At 46.6% G+C, this 22,264-nt stretch overlaps 1 long non-coding RNA gene across 2 annotated transcripts in view; it reads right to left on the bottom strand.

The window, feature by feature from the left end:
* Positions 1 to 22,264, bottom strand: part of LOC137534111 (uncharacterized) — a 95,665-nt gene that overhangs the window by 49,979 nt on the left and 23,422 nt on the right. For both annotated transcript variants that reach the window (XR_011024315.1, XR_011024314.1), the window contains exon 2: positions 1,573 to 1,781. This is a non-coding gene — a long non-coding RNA (uncharacterized lncRNA). The remainder of the gene's footprint in view (positions 1 to 1,572; positions 1,782 to 22,264) is intronic.

Here is a 22,264-nt window from a genome sequence, read left to right as displayed (position 1 = left end):
AATGTAAGAGTTGTACTCACTTTTGAGAGGTACTATATACAGTACTAGTGACCTTAGCCCTTTAAAAAACAGGCTAGGTCCATTGCCGCTGCCAGCGCACGTGCGCCTGGCCGGCCGCCCCTTGGCTGTCCTGCTCCCTGTCCAAAGCACAAACGCAGGGACACACACACACACGGACACGAGATGCAGAGACACAGGGGTTTTATTATAGAGGAAGGATACCAATTCCCTTTACCTCGTGTGTCCCCCAATTATCCCTCAAGAATGTAAACTCAAAGGCATGGGGCTCTCTTCTCTTTTTAGTTTGTCCCATCTGGTTAAATATTTCATAAATGTTCTATACTGCTGTGTTTTATATTTTGCAGTTGTTTGTCTATATCATTTCTTTATATTATATACTATGTATTTTTATATTGCTACAAAAGACATTGGTTCTATAAAAATAATAACAATCTTTGACTATTATTATATACAGATATGTCCTTGATAGAGGCAGAGTAAGCAAACTAACCTTCTCTTTTGTGTAAAACACTATTCACAAGAGGATGACAAATTAAGCATTCTTCTTGCTGCATATTTTCTGCATGTGCTGCCAAATATGGTGTGTTAGTCTGGATTGGCTCTTTTGTAGGTAGTGATAGTGTTTCTGCACTTTGAAGATAAAACCGTAGCAGTAACATATTGCTACATTACAGCAGTGCGAATGCAACTAATATGCTCAAGATGGTTTAATTATTTAAAAGCAAAAAGAAGTTAAGATGTTCTATTTTTGGATTCTTGTTTTATCTCTATCAATACAGTTAGTTTTCTGGATTATACTGGTTTCATGTGTTTTTTTTTTCCTTCTTAGAAAATGTGGTTTGTTTTCCCCATGTTTCATAGAGAGAACAGACTGAATTAATCTTAGCTGACAATCTGCAACAGGCAGTATCTCAGGCCGGTTCTCAAATCATCAGCTCAATGTGCACTCTAGATTCAAAGGCAATGTCATGTGATTTAAAGGATTTAAAGGAATAAATACACTTATACTGCCAGAAGACAGATTTTCTCATAATCCAGCAAAAAAACGTTTTTAAATGTCTGTATTACCTTTGAGTATACATACATACTGCTTATGTTAAAGGCAGCTGAGTACCCAGAATTAAAATATATTAAATGTACCTCCCTATAAAGGTTATAGAGTGTGCCATTGGGGAGGAGGGCAGTGGTTGTGGTGAGCCTCATTACCTACGGAGTGCTGCACCTTTGGCCCGCCATCAATATGAGATCCGCCATCTTCCCCAGGACAGACTGCAACTGTGCAACATTTTAAAGCTCCCAGCAAAGTCATGCAACTACTGCAAAGCATGTTGGGATATATTGTTCCGGGATGCAAGTACATAAACCCCTCCCCCCACAATGGCGCACTATTACAAACCTCCCTTATGAGGAGTTGCCTTTAAAGGGGGTTGTAACATTCAAAAATAAATAATTGCGTAATAGTAAGTGCCCCAAATATATATGAATATATGTACACCCCTTTTTATTTCTAAAACAAGTTCCTATATGTCCACTTGTTTTTTTTTTTTTTACCTGGTCTGTGTGCCTTTGTTGAAAAGGATTGTAGGAGGTTGTTTTTGTTTTAGCTACCATACTTGTCTCAAAATGCAAATAATAGAAACTTCCCATTTTAGATATGATAAAGGCATGACGGTAACTGGAGCCCCCTCTCTCTTTGAAGAGTCTACACAGAGATGTAAGCCTGTCATCTAGGTGATGTTTGCTGTGGGAGGGACAGTAATCTGTAAAAAAAACAACAACAAAAAAAACATAAAATTAACACTGAGCTGGGTAAAAAAAAAAAAAAAAAGATGGAAACCAGCAAAAATATTATTTTCTTTTTTCATGTCACATTTCTCTAACATCTGATAGTGAACACTAAAAACAACAGAATAGGTAAGCTGAATAAATAATGTCTTATTCGATTATTCATTTTAATGTTTTCAGTTAAAATGGAGTTTCATCCCACTTTAAAGGAAACCTGCAATGGTGCTCGGATACCCCCCGATCACGGATTCGACTATTCAGCTGAGATTGAAAAAAAATCCAGAAACAGCGTGATTCATTTCCAGATTTGAGATGGACTCAAGAAATTCGACTAGGATTTTTCCCATGAATGAGGCAATCACGGTTAAACACGGCCGATCACGGAATAGCGTTTAACCTATTATTAACCTCTTGAGCATTACGCCGCTCAGGAGGTGTTGTTATTTTTTGCCTGTTTTTTTTAATAATTGTCCCTAATGGCTATAAACCTTCTAGCTAGCCTAGTGCTAGCTAGAAGAAGTGTCCGGCACCCTTTGATTGCCACCGCTCCCCCGTTAATACATTACTCAGCCTGGATCCAGCGATCGGCGCAGCCTTCCCGGACAGCTCCGGTCTTCACTATGGGGAGGATCACAGATGATGTCATGACATCACCGATGTCATGACGTCATGCGCAAACCTGATCCTCCCCATAGAGAGACCGGAGCTGTGCTGGGGAGGCTGCGCGATTGCTGGATCCAGGGGGGGTAACGTATAAACCGGGGAATCGTGGGGGATCGCAGGGGATCGGAAGGTGCCGGAGACTCTTACTAGCTAGCCTAGTGCTAGCTAGTGAATTTACAGCCATTGGATCAATTTTTTGCTGCACGGGGGACTCCTGGGGCCACAGAGCGGTATGCCCGACACAGTGTCGGGCATACGGCTAAGGAGGTTAAAGGCCCCATACATGCTACAATCCTCCAAATTACATGGATTATAAAGGTGATAAGGGGCTACAACTTAAACAAAAAAAATTTCAAAAAGAACTTTTAATTTGTGAGAAAATGGATTTTAAAGTTAACTCAACACTTGGGGCTATTAACTGGTTTAAACAGGGAAATACACTTTAAGCAATTGCAGAGGTGATGGCGAGTCCCAATGGCACCTGGCGGTGGTGGTACCACTGGAGGATTATGAGTGGGCGACGCCACAAAAACACCCAGATAGGTTTTTGTAAATGTTTTTTTTCTTTTTTTCTTGCATCGATAGCAATGACATGGCAGCAAAATTGTCCTGTAATTAGCCCAAAAATGGTAGCATCCGTGGACCCTGGTGGTGGGTACACAGACTGCTTTTGTCGCTAAATATGACATGAGAGGCGGCAACAAGAGGACTAAGCAGCACTCTGCGGCAGCACAGAAGAAGAGTATGGCACCTCACTGGTGGCACCACAGCATGATAAATCAGCCCAAAAATGTTAGCATCCGTGGACCCTGGTGGTGGGTACACAGACTGCTTTTGTCGATAACTACGACATGAGAAGCGGCAGCAGGAGGACTAAGCAGTACTCTGCGGCAACACAGAGAAAGAGTATGGCCCCTCAGTGGTGGCACCACAGCAAGATAAATCAGCCCAAAAATTGTAGCATACGACTGCTGTTGTCGTTCAATACGACATAAGAGGCGGCAGCAGAACGACTAAGCAGCACTCTGCGCCAGCACAGAAGAAGAGTATGGCACCTCACTGGTGGCACCACAGCACAATAAATGATCAGCCCAAAAATTGTAGCATCCGTGGACCATGGTGGTGGGCACACAGACTTAAGTAGTTAAACACAACATCAGTAGCAGCAGGAGGAGGAGGACTTAGCAGCAGCACAGAAAGGCATGGCCCCTCATTGGCACACAGCACGAAAATTGCGCCCAAAAATTGTAAGCATCCGTGGACCCTGGCAGTAGGAACACAGACGTAAGTATTAGATGCCAACATCAGCAGCAGCAGGAGGAGGAAAAAGGACTCAGCAGCAACACAGAAACGCATGGCCCCTCATTGGTGGCAACACAGCACAAGAAGTGTGCCCAAAAATTGAAAGTATCCGTGGACCCTGACAGTAGGAACACAGACTTTAGTACTTAAACAGAACATACAACATGTTTTCCGGAGCCTGAGGCACATAAAGACAGTCCTGATCATCATCATCATCACGTTCATCATAACTCTTCTCCTGACCCCCCACCTCTGCCGCCGCAACATCCCCAGACACAGACTCCTCATCGTCGTCAAAATAAACTTGGGATACTGGCCCGAGCCCAACCTCCTCTCCTAATCAGGCCCCTTCATCACCTCAATGGCAGCCATCAATACTCGCCCAGATGTCGCACTGAGGGACACAACGCTGTCGTCTGGGGAGGGCTGCTGACCACTGGCTGCTGGGGTGGATGTCACAACTTGCGTGGGGCGTTGGCTGCAGCTGCTGCTGCTGGGAGTGCTACTCACAGTGGAGGTCTGTAAGAAACTCATGATGGGCTTCTCCTCCATCATCATGTCCATCAATGCCTGTGAGTCAAGGTCCTGAACGACCAAGGTGCTGAAAATGGGTGAAACTGGTGTCGGTTAACCCGGCCCAGGCTGTGCTGTGGAAAGACGCCTCTCTGCTGTACCCCCTACAGCTGAGCGCCCTCTCCCTGGCCATGGACCAGTCCCAGAACTGACGGAGGCAATGGCACTCCCTCTCCTGCAACACCCACAACCCCTGCCAGACATGTTGTATACTATGCACAAGATTCCAAGGTGGAGAAAGTGTGCTGCTTTTTACAGTCAATATGTATGTGGGCCTGGGGACAGATTGACTAAAACAGGGGGCTTTTATTGATTTTTAAAAAAAGAACAAAAAAAATGTGCAGATGGTGCAATTCACAAATACTGAATACAGTAATAGAACACGAAAATCACTGGACAGCACAGCAGTCTACTAGCACAGTACTATGTCACTGACTAAACTTAGTGACTGAAAAGTGGTAGTGACTGCAACTAACTGAAGTTGATCACTGGGGCTATGAGCTGAATACAAGTGTCAGATACAGTAAAATATAGAACACAAAAATTAGTGGACAGCGGTCTGCCTGCACTACTAGAACAGTACAATGTCACTGACTAGACTTAGTGAATGACAAGTGGCAGTGACTGCAACTAACTGAAGTTGATCACTGGCTAATGAGCTGAATACAAGTGATATATAGTAAAATAATAAAAAGCACAAAAATTAGAGAACAGTACATTGTCACTGACTAAACTTAGTGACTGAACAGTGGCAGTGACTGCAAGTACTAACTGAAGTTGATCACTGGCTAGTGAGCTGAATACAAGTGATACAGTAAAATAATAAAGAGCACAATATTTAATGGACAGTGGTCTGCCTGCAATACTATAACAGTCTCACTGACTAAACTTAGTGACTGAACAGTGGCAGTGAATGCAACTAACTGAAGTTGATCACTGGCTATGAGCTGAATACAAGTGTCAGAAACAGTAAAATGGGGAGGAGATAGGAAGATGCAATAGTCGGCACTGCTGGCAATTGTGTTTATTTTCAGTGAATGGTACACATAAAACAGTTCATGTGGAACAAAAATTCAACATACCGTGCTATTTTCTAGTGAATATTTAACCTACCTGGCGGTAAGCCCGAGCTGAGCTTGGGCTATGCCGCCGAAAGGCACCGCTCAGGCCCCGCTGGGCCGATTTGCATAATTTTTTTTTTTTGCTGCACGCAGCTAGCACTTTGCTAGCTGCGTGCAGTGCCCGATCGCCGCCGCTACCCGCCAATCCGCCGCGCCGCAGCCGCCCCCCCCCCCCCCCAGACCCCGTGCGCTGCCTGGCCAATCAGTGCCAGGCAGCTCTATGGGGTGGATCGGAATCCCCTTTGACGTCACGACGTCGATGACGTCAGTGACGTCATCCCGCCCCGTTGCCATGGCGACGGGGGAAGCCCTCCAGGAGATCCCGTTCAAAGAACGGGATCTCCTGATCGCCGATCGCTGGAGGCGATCGGAGGGGCTGGGGGGATGCCGCTGAGCAGCGGCTATCATGTAGCGAGACTTTGTCTCGCTACATGAAAAAACAAAACAAAAAATTTAAAAAAAAAGATTTGCTGCCCCCTGGCGATTTTTTAGCAAACCGCCAGGAGGTTTAAGGGGCAAAGGGTAAAATACTAACCAATGCCAAAAAATGTTAAGGTGTCATTGTCATGTGAGTTAAAAATGCACATAAAAAATGGGCATAGTTAGGAGGGGAGTATGGAAGTGGTTTCATTAATTATTTGAAATATTCTCGGACTAATATTCTGATATTTAAAAGATACAAAAATTAAAAGTAGATATAAACATATCTGCATCTTTTTCAGATTTTTTATGAGGCTTATTGGAGGAAGGGAGGGAAGTGAGGATGGGAAGGGATGGGAAATGAGGGACGGGAGGGTGGAAAACTGAGAATAGGGACAAAGGGGAAGGGAACGTTGATCTGAAAAAAGGATGATAAATAGGAAGGTAGGAGCCCACCCAGCACTCCACATGACGCTATACCGATAGGATATTTAAGGGTCCAAGAAACATGAGAGGTCAGTATGATCATTTAGGCCTAATGGGCCCATGGCATCAGTCTTTAAAATAAGGAGCGCCTTTTCTCTTTTAAGTTTTTTCTCTCGATCCCCTCCTCTTCTCATTGAAGGGACATGGAGGATTCCTGCAAAAGTTAATACAGTGGGATCACTGTTGTGTGTATCTCTAATATGTTTAATCAATCTTGGTGATCCATGTCCCGATTTTATTGAATTAAAGGGTTCTCGAAAACGTCTATTCATCGACCTTGTAGTTTCTCCCACGTAAAATCGTTTGCATGGGCACCATATTGCATAAACGACGTATTTCGTCTGACACGTAAAAAAAGTGTTCGCTTTGCGTCGTAGCGGTCCCAATTGGAAACTAGTCCCGACGTTCATTTGATTGCACGAAATACAGTGGCCACATTTACGATTTCCGTAGGATTTAAATTGTTCCAACCAAGTCTTCTTCTGTGGGGTATTAAATTCACTTCTGCTAATCAAGGAACCTATCGTGGGGGCACGTCTAAAAGAAAAGAGGGGGGCCTCTGCTACTATAGGTTTCAGAATAGGATCTCTTAGGAGGATATCCCAATTTTTAATCACTGTAGACTTGATGTGGTTTGCCATGACTGTATAGTCAAAGGATAATGGTACTTTCTTCGACATTGTATTAATTCTCTTTTTTGTGTTCATTATCAGTGGCTTCCTATCCTGAGAGCTGGCTTTTTTAAAGGCCTGCTGGATTAAATCCTCCTCATATCCTCTTGCTAGCAATCTTCCGCCCAGCTCCTCAGACTGCAGAAAATCGTTGTCGAGTGCGTTGTTACGGCGTAGTCGGAGGAACTGGGCATATGGAAGGGTACAGGTGATGTGTTCAGGGTGGAAACTGGTGCTATGAAGTAGCGCATTGGATGCTGTTGCTTTACGAAAGCCCATTGGGTTTAGGCATCCATCTTTAATCACCAGTTCCAGATCCAAAAATGCCATTCTATCATGTGCTATATTGGCTGTAAAGGCCATATTGGCTTCATTAGCATTGATATAATGCATAAATTTGTCAAAGGTGGCACAAGTCCCAGACCAAAACACCAGCACATCATCCACATATCTGGACCACGCCCCGAGTTGGCTTCTAAAGGGATTGGTAGGGGAGTGTATGTATTCCTCCTCCCACCATGCAAGGAATAGATTGGCATAGGTACAGGAGACTGCTGTCCCCATGGCAGTACCTGAGGTCTGCCAGTACCACTTTCCATCAAAGACAAAAGAATTATGAGTCAATACAAACTCTAAGCATTCACAGATGAAATTTTTGAAATTTTCATTTTTATCTGTGCGATCTAGAAACCTGCTAGTCGCGGCGATACCTAGATTATGGGGGATCCTACTATATAAGCTTTCCACGTCAATAGCTGCTATTAGATCGCCCTCTCGCCAGGGATAGTCCTCCACTCCCCTTAGGGCATCCATGGTGTCTACTAAATGGGAGGGGACTTGGCTGAGCAGTGGTCTCAGGACGTGGTCCAGATACTTGGACAGCCTCTCCGTGACCGATCCCATCCCAGATACGATGGGGCGGCCTGGAGGATTGGTCTGGGACTTGTGCACCTTCGGTATATGATACCAAATGGGCTTAATGGGAAAATTAGGAATTAGATCACTAGCTAATTTTGATGAAATAACTCCCTGCTCGGCCCCTTTTCTTAGTAAGGATCTAAGTTGGTTCTGATATTTGATTGTGGGATCAATGGGTAGGTGTTGATAAATTGCAGTATCCTGCAATTGTCTCAATGCCTCCTTCTGGTATTGTTCTACTGACATCACCACAATTGCTCCTCCCTTGTCTGCTCGACGTATCTGTAGATCTGTACGGTTTTGCAACCATTTTAAAGCTCTTGTTTCTTTAGTGGATAAGTTGTTATCGGCTTTGGGGTAGATTTCTGCCCTGAGGTCTCTTTCTATGATTTTCTGAAAAATGTCCAAGCTTGATCCTGCTTGGACAGGGAAAGGTGCTATCGACTTGCAGGGTTTAAAACTAATTTCTGTCTTTTGTTCTTCTTCTATTCCTTGTTCCTCTAGTTCCCTTAGGATCTCTAGATTTTGTTGATCTTGATTGGTCCATTTGATTTTCGGGCTGAATCCCAGGGGGCCAACCTTGGCGTTTCCCCAGCACATAGTGTCGGGTTGCTTATCTTCTTCAAAAAGTGTAATCTGATGTTCAAGTGTCGGATATTTTTGTACAGATCCACTTTAAATTTTGCGAAGTCGAAGTCAGTGGATAGGCTACAGTTCAAACCTTTTCGTAATAAAGCCTCTACTCCATCCGGGAATGATACCTCTGATAAATTAAAAACTTTTATGGATTGATCCTCTATTCTAGTAGGTATGCTTAGTTTCTCCTTCGCTTCGAATTTTTGGGATATCTCCTGTCCTCCACTGTAAATGCCTCCCCTTTCTTTTTTGCCTTGGATTTGCCTCTTCCCCTCCTCATGCTCCGCCTAAAGGGCGAGAACGCTGGTCAGGGTTCGGTTTCCCACTTGGAATTTCCGGGTGGATATTATCTTTTTTATTCTCCTCTTCACTGGAATCTGTGTCTGTTGTCCAGTGTCCTTTCCCCTTTCTTGGGGTTCTCAGTTTTCCTGCTCTTTGCCAAGAGAAGTATTTTTTCTGATGATAGTCGTCCTTATCTCTTTGGAACTTCCGCAGTTTCCGTTCTTTGATCGTGTCTTGGACAACTGTCAATTTCTGGTCTATTTTTTTCAGCATCTTGGAATACTGGGTGCGCTCCACTAATTCCTGGTAGCGGAGTTTAGTAGTCTCAATTTCCTTGAGTGTCTTAGTATGCTCTTGTTTGGTACGTTCTAGCACGATATCTTGTAGCTTCACTGCTAGTTCAAGATACGCTGTTTTCCATTTTTTTGACAAACTCCTCATCATCCTGATATTCGAAAGGTTCAACGTATATTCTAAAACCTCGCGCCGTGATTTGGTCATCTTTGTATTGTTGTAAAGTTGTTAAAGTCCAGAATAATTTAACTTCTTTTTCTCTCAGCCTCTCTAAACTTGTTTCGGCAACCCTTGCACCCACCGTTTTGCTAGAAACTGATGACGTGGCTCGATTCCTAAAGAAATCTTTTATGTCGCTTCTGCCATTAGCTATTGCTAATCCCTATAATTCATCTGCACTATCTGTGCTGTCTTCGTCTGATTCTGTGTGATGATCAAGGTCCCAAGTTGCAGTAGTGGACATACTGTGTGCTCTGACTGAGCAATAGTACACAACGGTATTGGAATGAGGAGGGGAAGAGAGGGAAGGGGTCGGCACTACAGTACACTCTGCATGGGGAGGGATCTTGGCAGGATAAACAGCCTCCTTTCACATAGCTGGTGTGCTCTGACTTGATGGGTACAGATTCCGTGAGGAGGAGATAGGAAGATGCAATAGTCGGCACTGCTGGCAATTGTGTTTATTTTCAGTGAATGGTACACATAAAACAGTTCATGTGGAACAAAAATTCAACAGCTCACAGCCTCCAATAGCACGGTATGTTGAATTTTTGTTCCACATGAACTGTTTTATGTGTACCATTCACTGAAAATATACACAATTGCAAGCAGTGCCGACTATTGCATCTTCCTATCTCCTCCTCACGGAATCTGTACCCATCAAGTCAGAGCACGCTAGCTATGTGAAAGGAGGCGGTTTATCCTGCCAAGATCCCTCCCCATGCAGAGTGTGCTGTAGTGCCGACCCCTTCCCTCTCTTCCCCTCCTCATTCCAGAAACAGTAAAAGATAGAGCACAAAAATTAGTGGACAGCGATCTGCCTGCAGTGCACTAATAGAACAGTACAACGTCCCTGACTAAACTTAGTGACTGAACAACAGTGGCAGTGACTGGCAACTAACTGAAGTTGATCAGTGACTGGCTGGCTTAGCTAGCTAACAACTATACAATAATAGAGCAGTGGAATCAGTGTGAAGTTGAACCTGCCTGCACTAAGTGCAGCAATCAGTACACTGTCACTGACTACACTGACTACAGCTAACTGAAGTTAATCACTCACTGGCTAGCTAAATACAAGGATATACAGTCACTAATAGAGCAGTAGAATCAGTGAAACTGGCTGCTTGCACTAAGCACAGCAATCAGTATTCAGTACACTCTCTCACTGAATTACACTGACTACAACTAACTTAACCACTTAACATCTCAGTCGTTTTCAGCTTATGCATCCGAGCAATGTTCACCTCCCATTCATTAGCCTATAACTTTATCACTACTTATCACAATGAACTGATCTATATCTTGTTTTTTCCGCCACCAATTAGGCTTTCTTTGGGGAGTACATTTTGCTAAGAGCCACTTTACTGTAAATGCATTTTAACAGGAAGAATAAGAAAAAAAAATGAAAAAATTCATTATTTGTCAGTTTTCGGCCATTATAGTTTTAAAGAGTAACTGTCAGGCTGCAGAAGCTAATTTAAACCTCTATTCTCCTGTGTTAAACAGTTTAGAAGGAAGCCCAAAAGCCATTAGTGAAGATAAAAATCTCAGTTACCTTTGATGTGTGCTTATCAGCAAGTCTGTTATAGACCCATAAGGACGCAAGCCGCATACTAAACTGCAAAGCATTCTGGGGCCCTCCCCTCGGCTGCTAATGAGATGTTACAGAAGCTTGTAATCAGTCCAGCGTGTAGCACTGATAAATCTCGGGGCAGAGTACTCTGCAGGAGTCAGCTATTGTTCCTAGCCACATGGCTCATTAATATTCACTGCACACTGTGTTGTTCAAGTAGGAGCTTATCTGTGATCAGGAAGCAGGCAGGACATGACGACACATTTGACAGAAAAACATGGAGCCTGCCATGAGCTGTCAGGAGCATCTATCTCTGCATATACTATATACAAATTCTGTGAAGTACAAACGTGGACAGTGAAATGCATATGTAATGTAAGTACAGCCAATCTTTAGCTATTGATATATGTGTTTATTTTCTCTGAGACCTTATACCTAACAGCTCCTCTTTAAAATAATACATGCCTCCATAATTAAAACCCACGTATTGTTATTGCCCATTTGTCACGATTATTTCACCATTTAAATTATGTCCCTATCACAATGTATCGCGACAATATTTTATTTGGAAATAAAAGAGCATTTTTTCCATTTTGCATACATCACTATTTACAAGCTTATAAAAAAAAAAAAATAGAGAGAAATATTTCATCTTTACATAGATATTTAAAAAGTTTAGACCCTTAGGTAAATATTTATGTGTTTTTTTTTTATAGTAATGTTTTTTTTGTTTTTTTTTATTAAACATTTTATGTGGGCATTTTTGGGAGGGTGGGATATAAAAGTGTTTTATTTGGAGAAATATTGGTGTATTGTAATGTTTTTGGGCATTTACTTGTAGTTTTACTTTTTGGCCACAAGATGGCAATCTCGATTTTTTTTACATGACGTCACTCTAAGCCAGCCTTTCTCAACCTTTTTACCCTGGAGGAACCCTGTAAATAACTTTTGGATCTCAAGGAACCCCTGCAAACAATTGTTTGGTCTCGAGTAACCCCTACATTTATTTTTCAGGAGGCATGGTCTTTAAGTAGGTTAGGCTACTAATTTCACTATCTCCTATTACACTGCCACTCATTATACTGTCTCCTGACCCCCCAATTTAGTGCTTCTTGTTACAGTACCACCTATTATAGTGTGCTCTATTATACTTCCCCCACGATGGGGTAAAATGCCAAGGAACCCCTGCAGAGTACTCAAGGAACCCTGGCGTTCCAGGGAACCCTGGTTGAGAAAGCCTGCTCTAAGCATACAATGTACGCTTAGAGGGACACAGCTTCAGAAAGAGCGAAGCTTCCAAGAGAAGCTGTCGCTTTTTCAGCGGGGGAGAGGAATCAATGATCGGGCTCCATAGCCCGATACATTGATTCCGTGGCTACCGACTCCGCAGCCGGGAGTGCGCGTGCACGCGCGCGATCGGCCGCGGGAGCGCGCGGGAGCGCACCTCTCCTCCTTGACGTTTTTATACGTCAAGGAGGACAAAGTGGTTAAAGAGAACCCGAGGTGGGATTTACTTATGCTAGTGGGGCACAGAGGCTTTTTGTGCACACTACACCAGCCTCTGTTGCCCCATGGTGTGCCTCCAAGACCCCCCTGCATGCCGCTATACCCCCTGCAGTGCTAGCGACATGCAGCGTGTCGCCAGCACAATGTTTACCTCTCGCCTGTCTGTTAGCGCCGCTCCCCCGCCTCCTCCATATCGGCGCTACCCGCCCGCGTCACTTCCATCCAATCAGCGGGAGGGAAGGGACGCGGGCGGGTAGCGCCGATATGGAAGAGGGGGTGGAGCGGCGCTAACAGACAGGCGAGAGGTAAACATTGTGCTGGCGACACGTTGCGTGTTGCCAGCACTGCGGGGGGTATAGCGATGCACAAGGGGGTCTTGGAGGCACACCATGGGGCAACAGAGGCTGGTGTTAGTGTGCACAACCAGCCTCTGTGCCCCACTAGCATAAGTAAATCCCACCTTGGGTTCTCTTTAAGTAATCACTCACTGGCTAGCTAAATACAAGTATACAGTCAGTAATAGAGCACTAAGAGCAGTAGTAGATAGAATCAGTGAACCTGCCTGCACTGCACTAAGCACAGCAATCACTACACTCTCTCACTGAACTACACTGACTACAACTAACTTTAATAATCACTCACTGGCTAGCTAGCTGAATACAAGTATATCCTACAGTATAAGAGCAATGTTAGGAGTAAAAACGCTATGTTTTTGGGAGAAAAAAATGCGCTTGGCAACAAATGGCCTGGAGATGATCCTCTCAGTGTCACAGTCTAGCAAGGATGAAGCTTTTTAAGATGTCCGCCACTTTATATACAGGAGGGCAGGGCATAGCCTCCCCTCCTATGATCGGTTGCTAGGGCCTGGATGGAGGGGCCTCCGATTGGCCTAGAGACGTAATTTCCACCCAATCATGACCTATCTAATCACGGCTCTCTACCCCGATCACGAGCATGATCACGGCCTGAATATTTGTAATCACGGCTGTCTCGTGGCTGATTTCCGTGATCCAGAATTGATCACGGTGTCAAATACCGTAAATGTACATGAATCATGGCTATTCAGTGATCACGGAAAATATCTGCCCATCACCAGTGGTGCTCAGCAGAGCTCGAATATTCGAGTAGCTCGAATATTCGAGCTCTTTCTCAGCTATTCGAGCTCGGTATTCGAGCTCCGAATAGCTAGAGCTATTCGAATGGGGTATTCGAGTACACTCGAATAGCCCATTCACTATTCGAGCTATTCGAGCAAAACGGCGCTATTCGAGCTCGGTACCGAGCTCGAATAGCGTCATAGCCCAGATTGATGTCCTTAGAGCCAATCAGAGGGCTCCCAGGCCCTCTGACGGCAGCCAATCACAGAGGGGGACCCTGGCCAGCCCCTACCCTATAAATAGCGGCCGCCATGTTAGGTTTCTCCGTGCTTGCCTGGCTGAGACTTGTACAGAGAGAGAGTTGCTCCTTTGTGCTTTGGCTTAGCAAGAGCTCTATTGTGTTCATTTACCTAGCGTTTTTGCTCACATACACCTCCTATATACACCTATATTGTTGTTAGTTAGATAGACATTGTATTTTAGTTAGTAGCTTTTGTGTTACATAGACAGAGACACAGCTGCTGCAGGCTTACACAGCTTTAGGCCTCAGGGCCTGCCTGTGTGGGCAGCTGTTCTCTCTCCTGTCCTCTGTTAGTTTATTTCTCTCATCTATACCAGTATTTCTGCTGCTGTCCTTTACTACTGATTGATTCTGTATTTAGTATTGTAGTTAGGCTAGGACACTCACTGTCTCTGTTCATAGGCTAAGGCTAAGGCTACTAGCTAGCTCCTGCGTGTGTGCACTCACTGTCTGAGTACACACTACACACACTCTATTTCCTTCTGATTAGTGATTGATTATTGTAATTAGTTAGTTACTTACTGTTACTACTTGTTATACTCTTACTGTACTAGGAGTCTAGGACACTCAGTCACTGTTCATCGGCTACTAGCTCCTGCGTGTGTGCACTCACTGTCTGTGTACACACTACACACACTCTATTTCCTTCTGATTACTGATTGATTATTGTAATTAGTTAGTTACTTACTGTTACTACTTGTTACTCTTACTGTACTAGGAGTCTAGGACACTCAGTCACTGTTCATCGGCTACTAGCTCCTGCGTGTGTGCACTCACTGTCTGTGTACACACTACACACACTCTATTTCCTTCTGATTACTGATTGATTATTGTAATTAGTTAGTTACTTACTGTTACTACTTGTTACTCTTACTGTACTAGGAGTCTAGGACACTCAGTCACTGTTCATCGGCTACTAGCTCCTGCGTGTGTGCACTCACTGTCTGAGTACACACTACACACACTCTATTTCCTTCTGATTACTGATTGATTATTGTAATTAGTTAGTTACTTACTGTTACTACTTGTTACTCTTACTGTACTAGGAGTCTAGGACACTCAGTCACTGTTCATAGGCTACTAGCTCCTGCGTGTGTGCACTCACTGTCTGAGTACACACTACACACACTCTATTTCCTTCTGATTACTGATTGATTATTTTAATTAGTTAGTTACTTACTGTTACTACTTGTTACTCTTACTGTACTAGGAGTCTAGGACACTCAGTCACTGTTCATCGGCTACTAGCTCCTGCGTGTGTGCACTCACTGTCTGAGTACACACTACACACACTCTATTTCCTTCTGATTACTGATTGATTATTGTAATTAGTTAGTTACTTACTGTTACTACTTGTTACTCTTACTGTACTAGGAGTCTAGGACACTTAGTCACTGTTCATCGGCTACTAGCTCCTGCGTGTGTGCACTCACTGTCTGAGTACACACTACACACACTCTATTTCCTTCTGATTACTGATTGATTATTGTAATTAGTTAGTTACTTACTGTTACTACTTGTTACTCTTACTGTACTAGGAGTCTAGGACACTCAGTCACTGTTCATAGGCTACTAGCTCCTGCGTGTGTGCACTCACTGTCTGAGTACACACTACACACACTCTATTTCCTTCTGATTACTGATTGATTATTGTAATTAGTTAGTTACTTACTGTTACTACTTGTTACTCTTACTGTACTAGGAGTCTAGGACACTCAGTCACTGTTCATCGGCTACTAGCTCCTGCGTGTGTGCACTCACTGTCTGAGTACACACTACACACACTCTATTTCCTTCTGATTACTGATTGATTATTGTAATTAGTTAGTTACTTACTGTTACTACTTGTTACTCTTACTGTACTAGGAGTCTAGGACACTCAGTCACTGTTCATCGGCTACTAGCTCCTGCGTGTGTGCACTCACTGTCTGTGTACACACAACACACACTCTATTTCCTTCTGATTACTGATTGATTATTGTAACTGCTAGTTGTACTTCCTGACTGTTACTACTTACTTACTGTACTAGGGACACTCACTCAGTCACCTCACCCACCAACCCACTCCATTAAAGTACCCCACTTTTCACCCGCCCTTTTAAAAAACTTTTGTCTATACGCCCAAAACATCGAAGATGTCTGGAAGTGGCAGCCAGCGCGGTTTGGGCAAGGGGAAGGGCAGCAAGGGAATCAGGAGGAGAGGGAGCAGCATTGTGGCAGGCCGCGGCCGCGCCACCATGCACAGTTCCGCAGCAGCAGCAGCAGCGTCAGTGGCTAACATTCCTCCCATAGCCACTGGCCGTGGACGCCTTGGGCGCCGCCCAGCAGGAGCATCTGCAACTCACGCTGCAGAGACACAGCAGCAGCAGCAGCGTGTAGCACCTGCTCCGATTTTCCTCCAGCCGGGTCGGAAACGTCCCATTGAGGAAAAGGATGCAGACACTGTGGTGCAACTCATGACGGAGGATGAGCAGCCCGCCATCAGCTCTGCATCCGAGGCCTCCACCCTCACCACCACCACCACCACCCCTGTTCGCAGCAGCCGCCCAGCAGGGCCTGGAGAGGAGGCCAGTTCACCGTCAGTCGCCGACCTGTCATTCAGCACTCTTTTGACCCCAGGCATGATGAGTCAATTGTCTGCTGTTGTTGGCGATTTGGAGGAGGAGATGCTGATGGGCACTTTGGGGGATGAGGGATTGGACAGCAAGACTGTGGCGACAGTCAAGCAGCCCATCCATGCATCAGGAGAGGAGTTTGGGGGGTCATCATCCCAGCAGGACATGTTTCAGGAGGGGGAGGATGATGGTGATGACCCGGTGACAGACAGAGACTGGGTGCCACCACCTCCAGGGGATGTCGTCCTCAGCAGCTCGGAGGAGGAGGAGGATGCGCTTGTGGGCCTTGCAAGGAGGCGCATCATTGCAAGCATTGGCAGCAGTAGGCAGGTCCCACAGCCTGCTGGTGTCTCAGGCTCAGCAGCAGCAGCAGCAGCATCTGCCAGTACCACCACCAGCCGCACCCAAGCCCCCCCCCCCAACCACCACAGGGAGACAGGCAGCAGCGCTTCCATGCCGTAGGGGGATGTTTTTGTCACCAATCTGGCGATTTTTCACGATGCCCACTGTGTACAGCAAGTACGCCACTTGCAACCACTGCCAGCGGAAGTTGAGCAGAGGTGCAGACCCCTTAAAGTTCAGCACCAGCTCGCTCATAAACCACCTTGCTGCGAAACATTTCCACCAGCATGAGGAGTTCCAGAGGCTGAAGGCATCTGGTGCTGGCAGTGGCACCACACCCATCACTGCACAGCCTTCAGCAGCAGCAGCAGCAGCAACAGCAGCCACCCGCCCTCCTGCTCCTCCAGCAGCACCAGCAGGAGTGCGGAAACGCACTGCTCCTCCCCCCTCTGCAACTCCAGCCGCCGACACTGAGGCCTGTTCTGGCAGCCAGTCCTCAGTGGCCTCCTCCGCTGTGTCTGCTGATTCCCGTGCAAGCAAAAGGCCACGCCAGAGCCTTTTGAGCGAGTCCTTCCAGGGGGTGGTTAGGGCTCTGCCTCCCAGCAGCCGTCGCGTGCGGCAGCTGAACGGCTTGCTGGCACGGGCCATGTGCTCCCAACTCCTGCCGTACACGCTCGTGCAGGAGGGGAGCGACATTCGTGCGCTGCTTGCTTGCGCAGCCCCAGACTGGCAGCTCCCCAGCAGACACTTCTTTGCCCGCAAGGCCATTCCTGCACTGCACCGCTTTGTGATGGCCAATGTGGAGCGAGGGCTGGAGCACGCGGTTGGTGAAAGGGTCCACGTCACCATGGACTCCTGGAGCAGCCGCTTCGGGACAGGCCGCTACCTGTCCTTCACTGTCCACTGGGTCAGCTTGGTGGAAGGGGGTGAGGATGGGAGAGCAGCAGCGGGCACAGCAGCAGCAGCAACACAGTGGGTGGTGCCACCCTGCAGGGTCAGGGGAACTGCAGCAGGTTCCTCCGATCCTCTGCCATCCTCCGGCACACCTGGCTAAACCCCCCGCCTCAGCAGCAGCGTGAAGGCCCGCCACTGCCAAGCGCTGCTGCACTTGGTCAGCCTTGGGAAGACCAAGCTGACGGCAACCCATGTGTTGGCCAAACTCCAGGAGCAGGAGAGGATTTGGCTGACCCCCAGAGGCCTCAGAGTCGGAGAGGTGGTGGCCGACAATGGGGCCAATCTGGTTGCCGCAATAGACAGGGGAAGCCTGACCCACATCCCCTGTCTTGCCCACGTGCTGAACCTGGTGGTGCAGAAGTTCCTGCGCACCTACCAGGGGATGGGCGAACTGCTGGAAACGGCAAGGAACGTTGTGCGTCACTTCCGGCGCTCGGCTGCAGCCTGTGCGAGCCTGGAAGACGTGCAAAAGGAGCTGGATCTGCCACGCCATCGGCTGATCATTGACGTTCCGACTCGCTGGAACTCCACCCTGGCGATGTTGGAGCGTCTGGTTGAACAGAAGCACGCTGTCAACCAGTACCTTGCCCTGGCCACTGTTTCCGCCGCTCAGAGAAGGGACAAGACCAGCAACATCCCGTCCATCGTCCCCGATGATGACTGGAGGCACATGCAGCAGGTGTGCTTAGTGCTGGCTCCCTTTCTGCAGGCCACCAACATGGTGAGCAGGGACCATGCTATGGTCTGCGAGTGGGTGCCCCTGGTTTGTCTGCTGAACAGGGCCCTTGATGCTTTGCTGGAACAGGGAGAGGCAGCCTTGGACCAGCAGGAGCGGCAAGCAGCTGCACAGTCCACCTCTGAGGGGGAGGAGGAGGAGGACTTGGTGGAGGTCCCTGACCTTGCTGCTGATGAGGGGGAGCAGCACAGTGCAGCTGAGTTGGTGCGGGGGTGGAGAGAGGATGAGGCTGACGAGGCAGAGGAGGAGGATGAGGACAGCAGCACTGCCGTCGATGTGCCAGCAGACGTGGCCCGCCTCTTCCCAATGGCAGCGCACATGGTGACGTGCCTGCGCAGGGACCCCAGGGTGATCCAGATGAAGCAGAGGGAGGACATCTGGATCAGCATGATGTTGGACCCACGCCTCAAGGGGAAGTTGAGCCAGTTCCTGCCGCCTGCAGGAGGAGACCCAGCGCAACAAATAAGGAGCTTGCAGCAGGCCCTTGTTGAGCGCTTGGAGGAAGCCTTCCCCCAGCCTTCCACCCCCACTGTCCAGCAGCCAGCACAGAGGCAGCAGCAGGTGCCTGCATCCAGCAGCAGCAAGCGCCCCACAGACCTGCTGTCTCTCAGCCACGAGCTCTACAGGACTGTAGAGGCTCCGGCAGCAGTGACTAGAGAGGAGGTGCATGCAGCAGCATCCTCCTCCGGTCACAGCCAGCGCCTGACCCGCATGGTGGCTGACTACATGGGGTCCTACAGCGGGCTTGACAGCGATGCCCCTGTTGATCCCATGGAGTATTGGGTCAAGCGCATGGAGATCTGGAGCGAGCTGGCGCAGTACGCCCTGGAAGTGCTGTCCTGCCCCCCTTCCAGCGTGCTGTCCGAGCGCTGCTTCAGTGCAGCTGGTGGCGTGGTCACCGAGAAACGCTCACGTCTGTCTCACAAGTCTGTGGACAGACTGACGTTTCTCAAGATGAACCAGGCGTGGGTGGAAGGCGAGTTCCTGGCCCCTGTTGTCGGCGAGAGGGGGACATGAACTGGCTAAGAACCATCGTTAATGTGCCTTACCACCCTTTACCACCTCCTGGCTCCTGCTCACTAAGCCAGCCTGGTTCACTCTTTGACTATTACGTCGCCTGCAGCCACACATTTTACACCTACAGTGGGCTGCTGTGTGCTGCTGCTGCTGTCTGTCTGTGTTTCCCACTGCCAGGGTACACAGAATTACCTTCTGCTGCCACACTGCCACCAGCTATTACGTCAAACAATAGCTGCTCACATAATTACTCCTCCATTCCTCCTCCTGCTGCTGCTGCTGCTGTCTGTCTGTGTTTCCCACCACCAGGGTACACAGATTTACCTTCTGCTGCCACTCTGCCACCAGCTATTACGTCAAACAATAGCTATATATCTGTGTAATTGGTTGTTAAACCAAAACCAAAAAACCATTAAAAAAAAAAAGGTTTAATTTTTCTGAGGTGCCCGGGTTGAAAACTGTGTTGTCCCAGTTGTGTATTGGACACAATGTGGGCTGCACGACCGCTGTCTGGGACCTCCTGTTGTGTTTATTTACGGCCTGGTATCACCGCTAGGTACCAGGGCTATTATGTCACGCTGCCTACCTGCTGCCACACTCACACTACTCCTCCATTCCTCCTGCTGCTGCTTTCTGTCTGTGTTTCCCACTGCTAGGGTACACAGAATTACCTTCTGCTGCCACACTGCCATCAGCTATTACGTCAAACAATAGCTGCTCACAACAATACTCCTCCATTCCTCCTGCTGCTGCTGCTGTCTGTCTGTGTTTCCCACCGCCAGGGTACACAGATTTACCTTCTGCTGCCACTCTGCCACCAGCTATTATTACGTCAAACAATAGCTATATATCTGTGTAATTGGTTGTAAAACCAAAACTACAAAACCATTACAAAAAAAGGTTTAATTTTTCTGAGGTGCCCGGGTTGAAAACTGTGTTGTCCCAGTTGTGTATTGGACACAATGTGGGCTGCACGACCGCTGTCTGGGACCTCCTGTTGTGTTTATTTACGGCCTGGTATCACCGCTAGGTACCAGGGCTATTATGTCACGCTGCCTACCTGCTGCCACACTCACACTACTCCTCCATTCCTCCTGCTGCTGCTGTCTGTCTGTGTTTCCCACTGCCAGGGTACACAGAATTACCTTCTGCTGCCACACTGCCACCAGCTATTACGTCAAACAATAGCTGCTCACATAATTACTCCTCCATTCCTCCTCCTGCTGCTGCTGCTGTCTGTCTGTGTTTCCCACCGCCAGGGTACACAGATTTACCTTCTGCTGCCACTCTGCCACCAGCTATTACATCAAACAATAGCTATATATCTGTGTAATTGGTTGTTAAACCAAAACCAAAAAACCATTAAAAAAAAAAGGTTTAATTTTTCTGAGGTGCCCGGGTTGAAAACTGTGTTGTCCCAGTTGTGTATTGGACACAATGTGGGCTGCACGACCGCTGTCTGGGACCTCCTGTTGTGTTTATTTACAGCCCTGGTATCACCGCTAGGTACCAGGGCTATTATGTCACGCTGCCTGCCTCATTGACTGCATGCTGCCACACACTCATCCTCCTCCTCCTGCTGCTGAATTTACCTCCTGCTGTCTGTGTGTTTCCACTGCCAGGGAGCACATACAATGGCGCTTCCAACATGCGTGCGCCACCAGCTATTTGTTGTTACGCTCAAAAATAGCTGCATTTCTTTAAAAAAAAAAAATGAAAAGAGAGATAAGTGAAGAAGAAGACGATATAGAAGAAGATGAAGAAGAAGAAGAAGAAGAAGAAGAAGAAGAAGATGAAGAAGATGAAGAAGATGAAGATGAAGAAGAAGATGAAGAAGATGATGAAGAAGAAGAAGATGAAGAAGATGATGAAGAAGAAGAAGATGAAGAAGATGAAGAAGATGAAGATGAAGAAGAAGATGAAGAAGATGATGAAGAAGAAGAAGATGAAGAAGATGAAGATGAAGAAGATGAAGAAGAAGAAGATGAAGAAGATGAAGAAGATGAAGAAGAAGATGAAGAAGATGAAGATGAAGAAGATGAAGAAGATGAAGATGAAGAAGATGAAGAAGAAGATGAAGAAGATGAAGAAGAAGAAGAAGAAGAAGATATAGAAGAAGATATAGAAGAAGAAGAAGAAGATATAGAAGATAAAGAAGAAGAAGAAGAAGAAGTATATACAGTACTGAACAAAATTCTGGACACAACTTCTCTTTTCACCTTTTTTTTTTAAAGGAACATCCCCACATAATCACTTGCTGTTGTTACTTGGAAAAAAAGATGTTTCTTGCATCATTCACCCTCAAAACAAGTGTTGGGAAGCTATTTAAGGCCTATTCGAATAGTCAGCTCGAATAATGAGCTCGAATACCGACTCGAATAGTGAGCTCGAAGTCCGAGGTCGAATCGAATAGTAAAATTTATTCGACTCGAATATTCGACTGACCTCGAATAATTTACTATTCGAATTCGACCAAACTCGAATTTTAAAAAGGGGTATTTGAGCACCACTACCCATCACTGGAAACCTGTAATGAAATAGAAAGAAAAAAAAGAGTTGAACTTACCTGGGGCTTCTATCATTCCCCTGCAGATGTCTTGTGCCAGCGCTGGCACAAAACAATCCTTTGGTCACTCGCCGCAGCTCACTTTTGGGTTCGTAGTCAGTGGGCCAATATACCTTTGCAGCCCTGGCCGCGCGCTCCCGCTCATGTCGCTGGGAGTGCACTGTGC

Source organism: Hyperolius riggenbachi, chromosome 10, assembly GCF_040937935.1.
Source record: "Hyperolius riggenbachi isolate aHypRig1 chromosome 10, aHypRig1.pri, whole genome shotgun sequence".
NCBI lineage: Eukaryota > Metazoa > Chordata > Amphibia > Anura > Hyperoliidae > Hyperolius > Hyperolius riggenbachi.
Note: the sequence above shows the minus strand (reverse complement) of the source record. Positions and strands in the feature narration are given on the sequence as shown.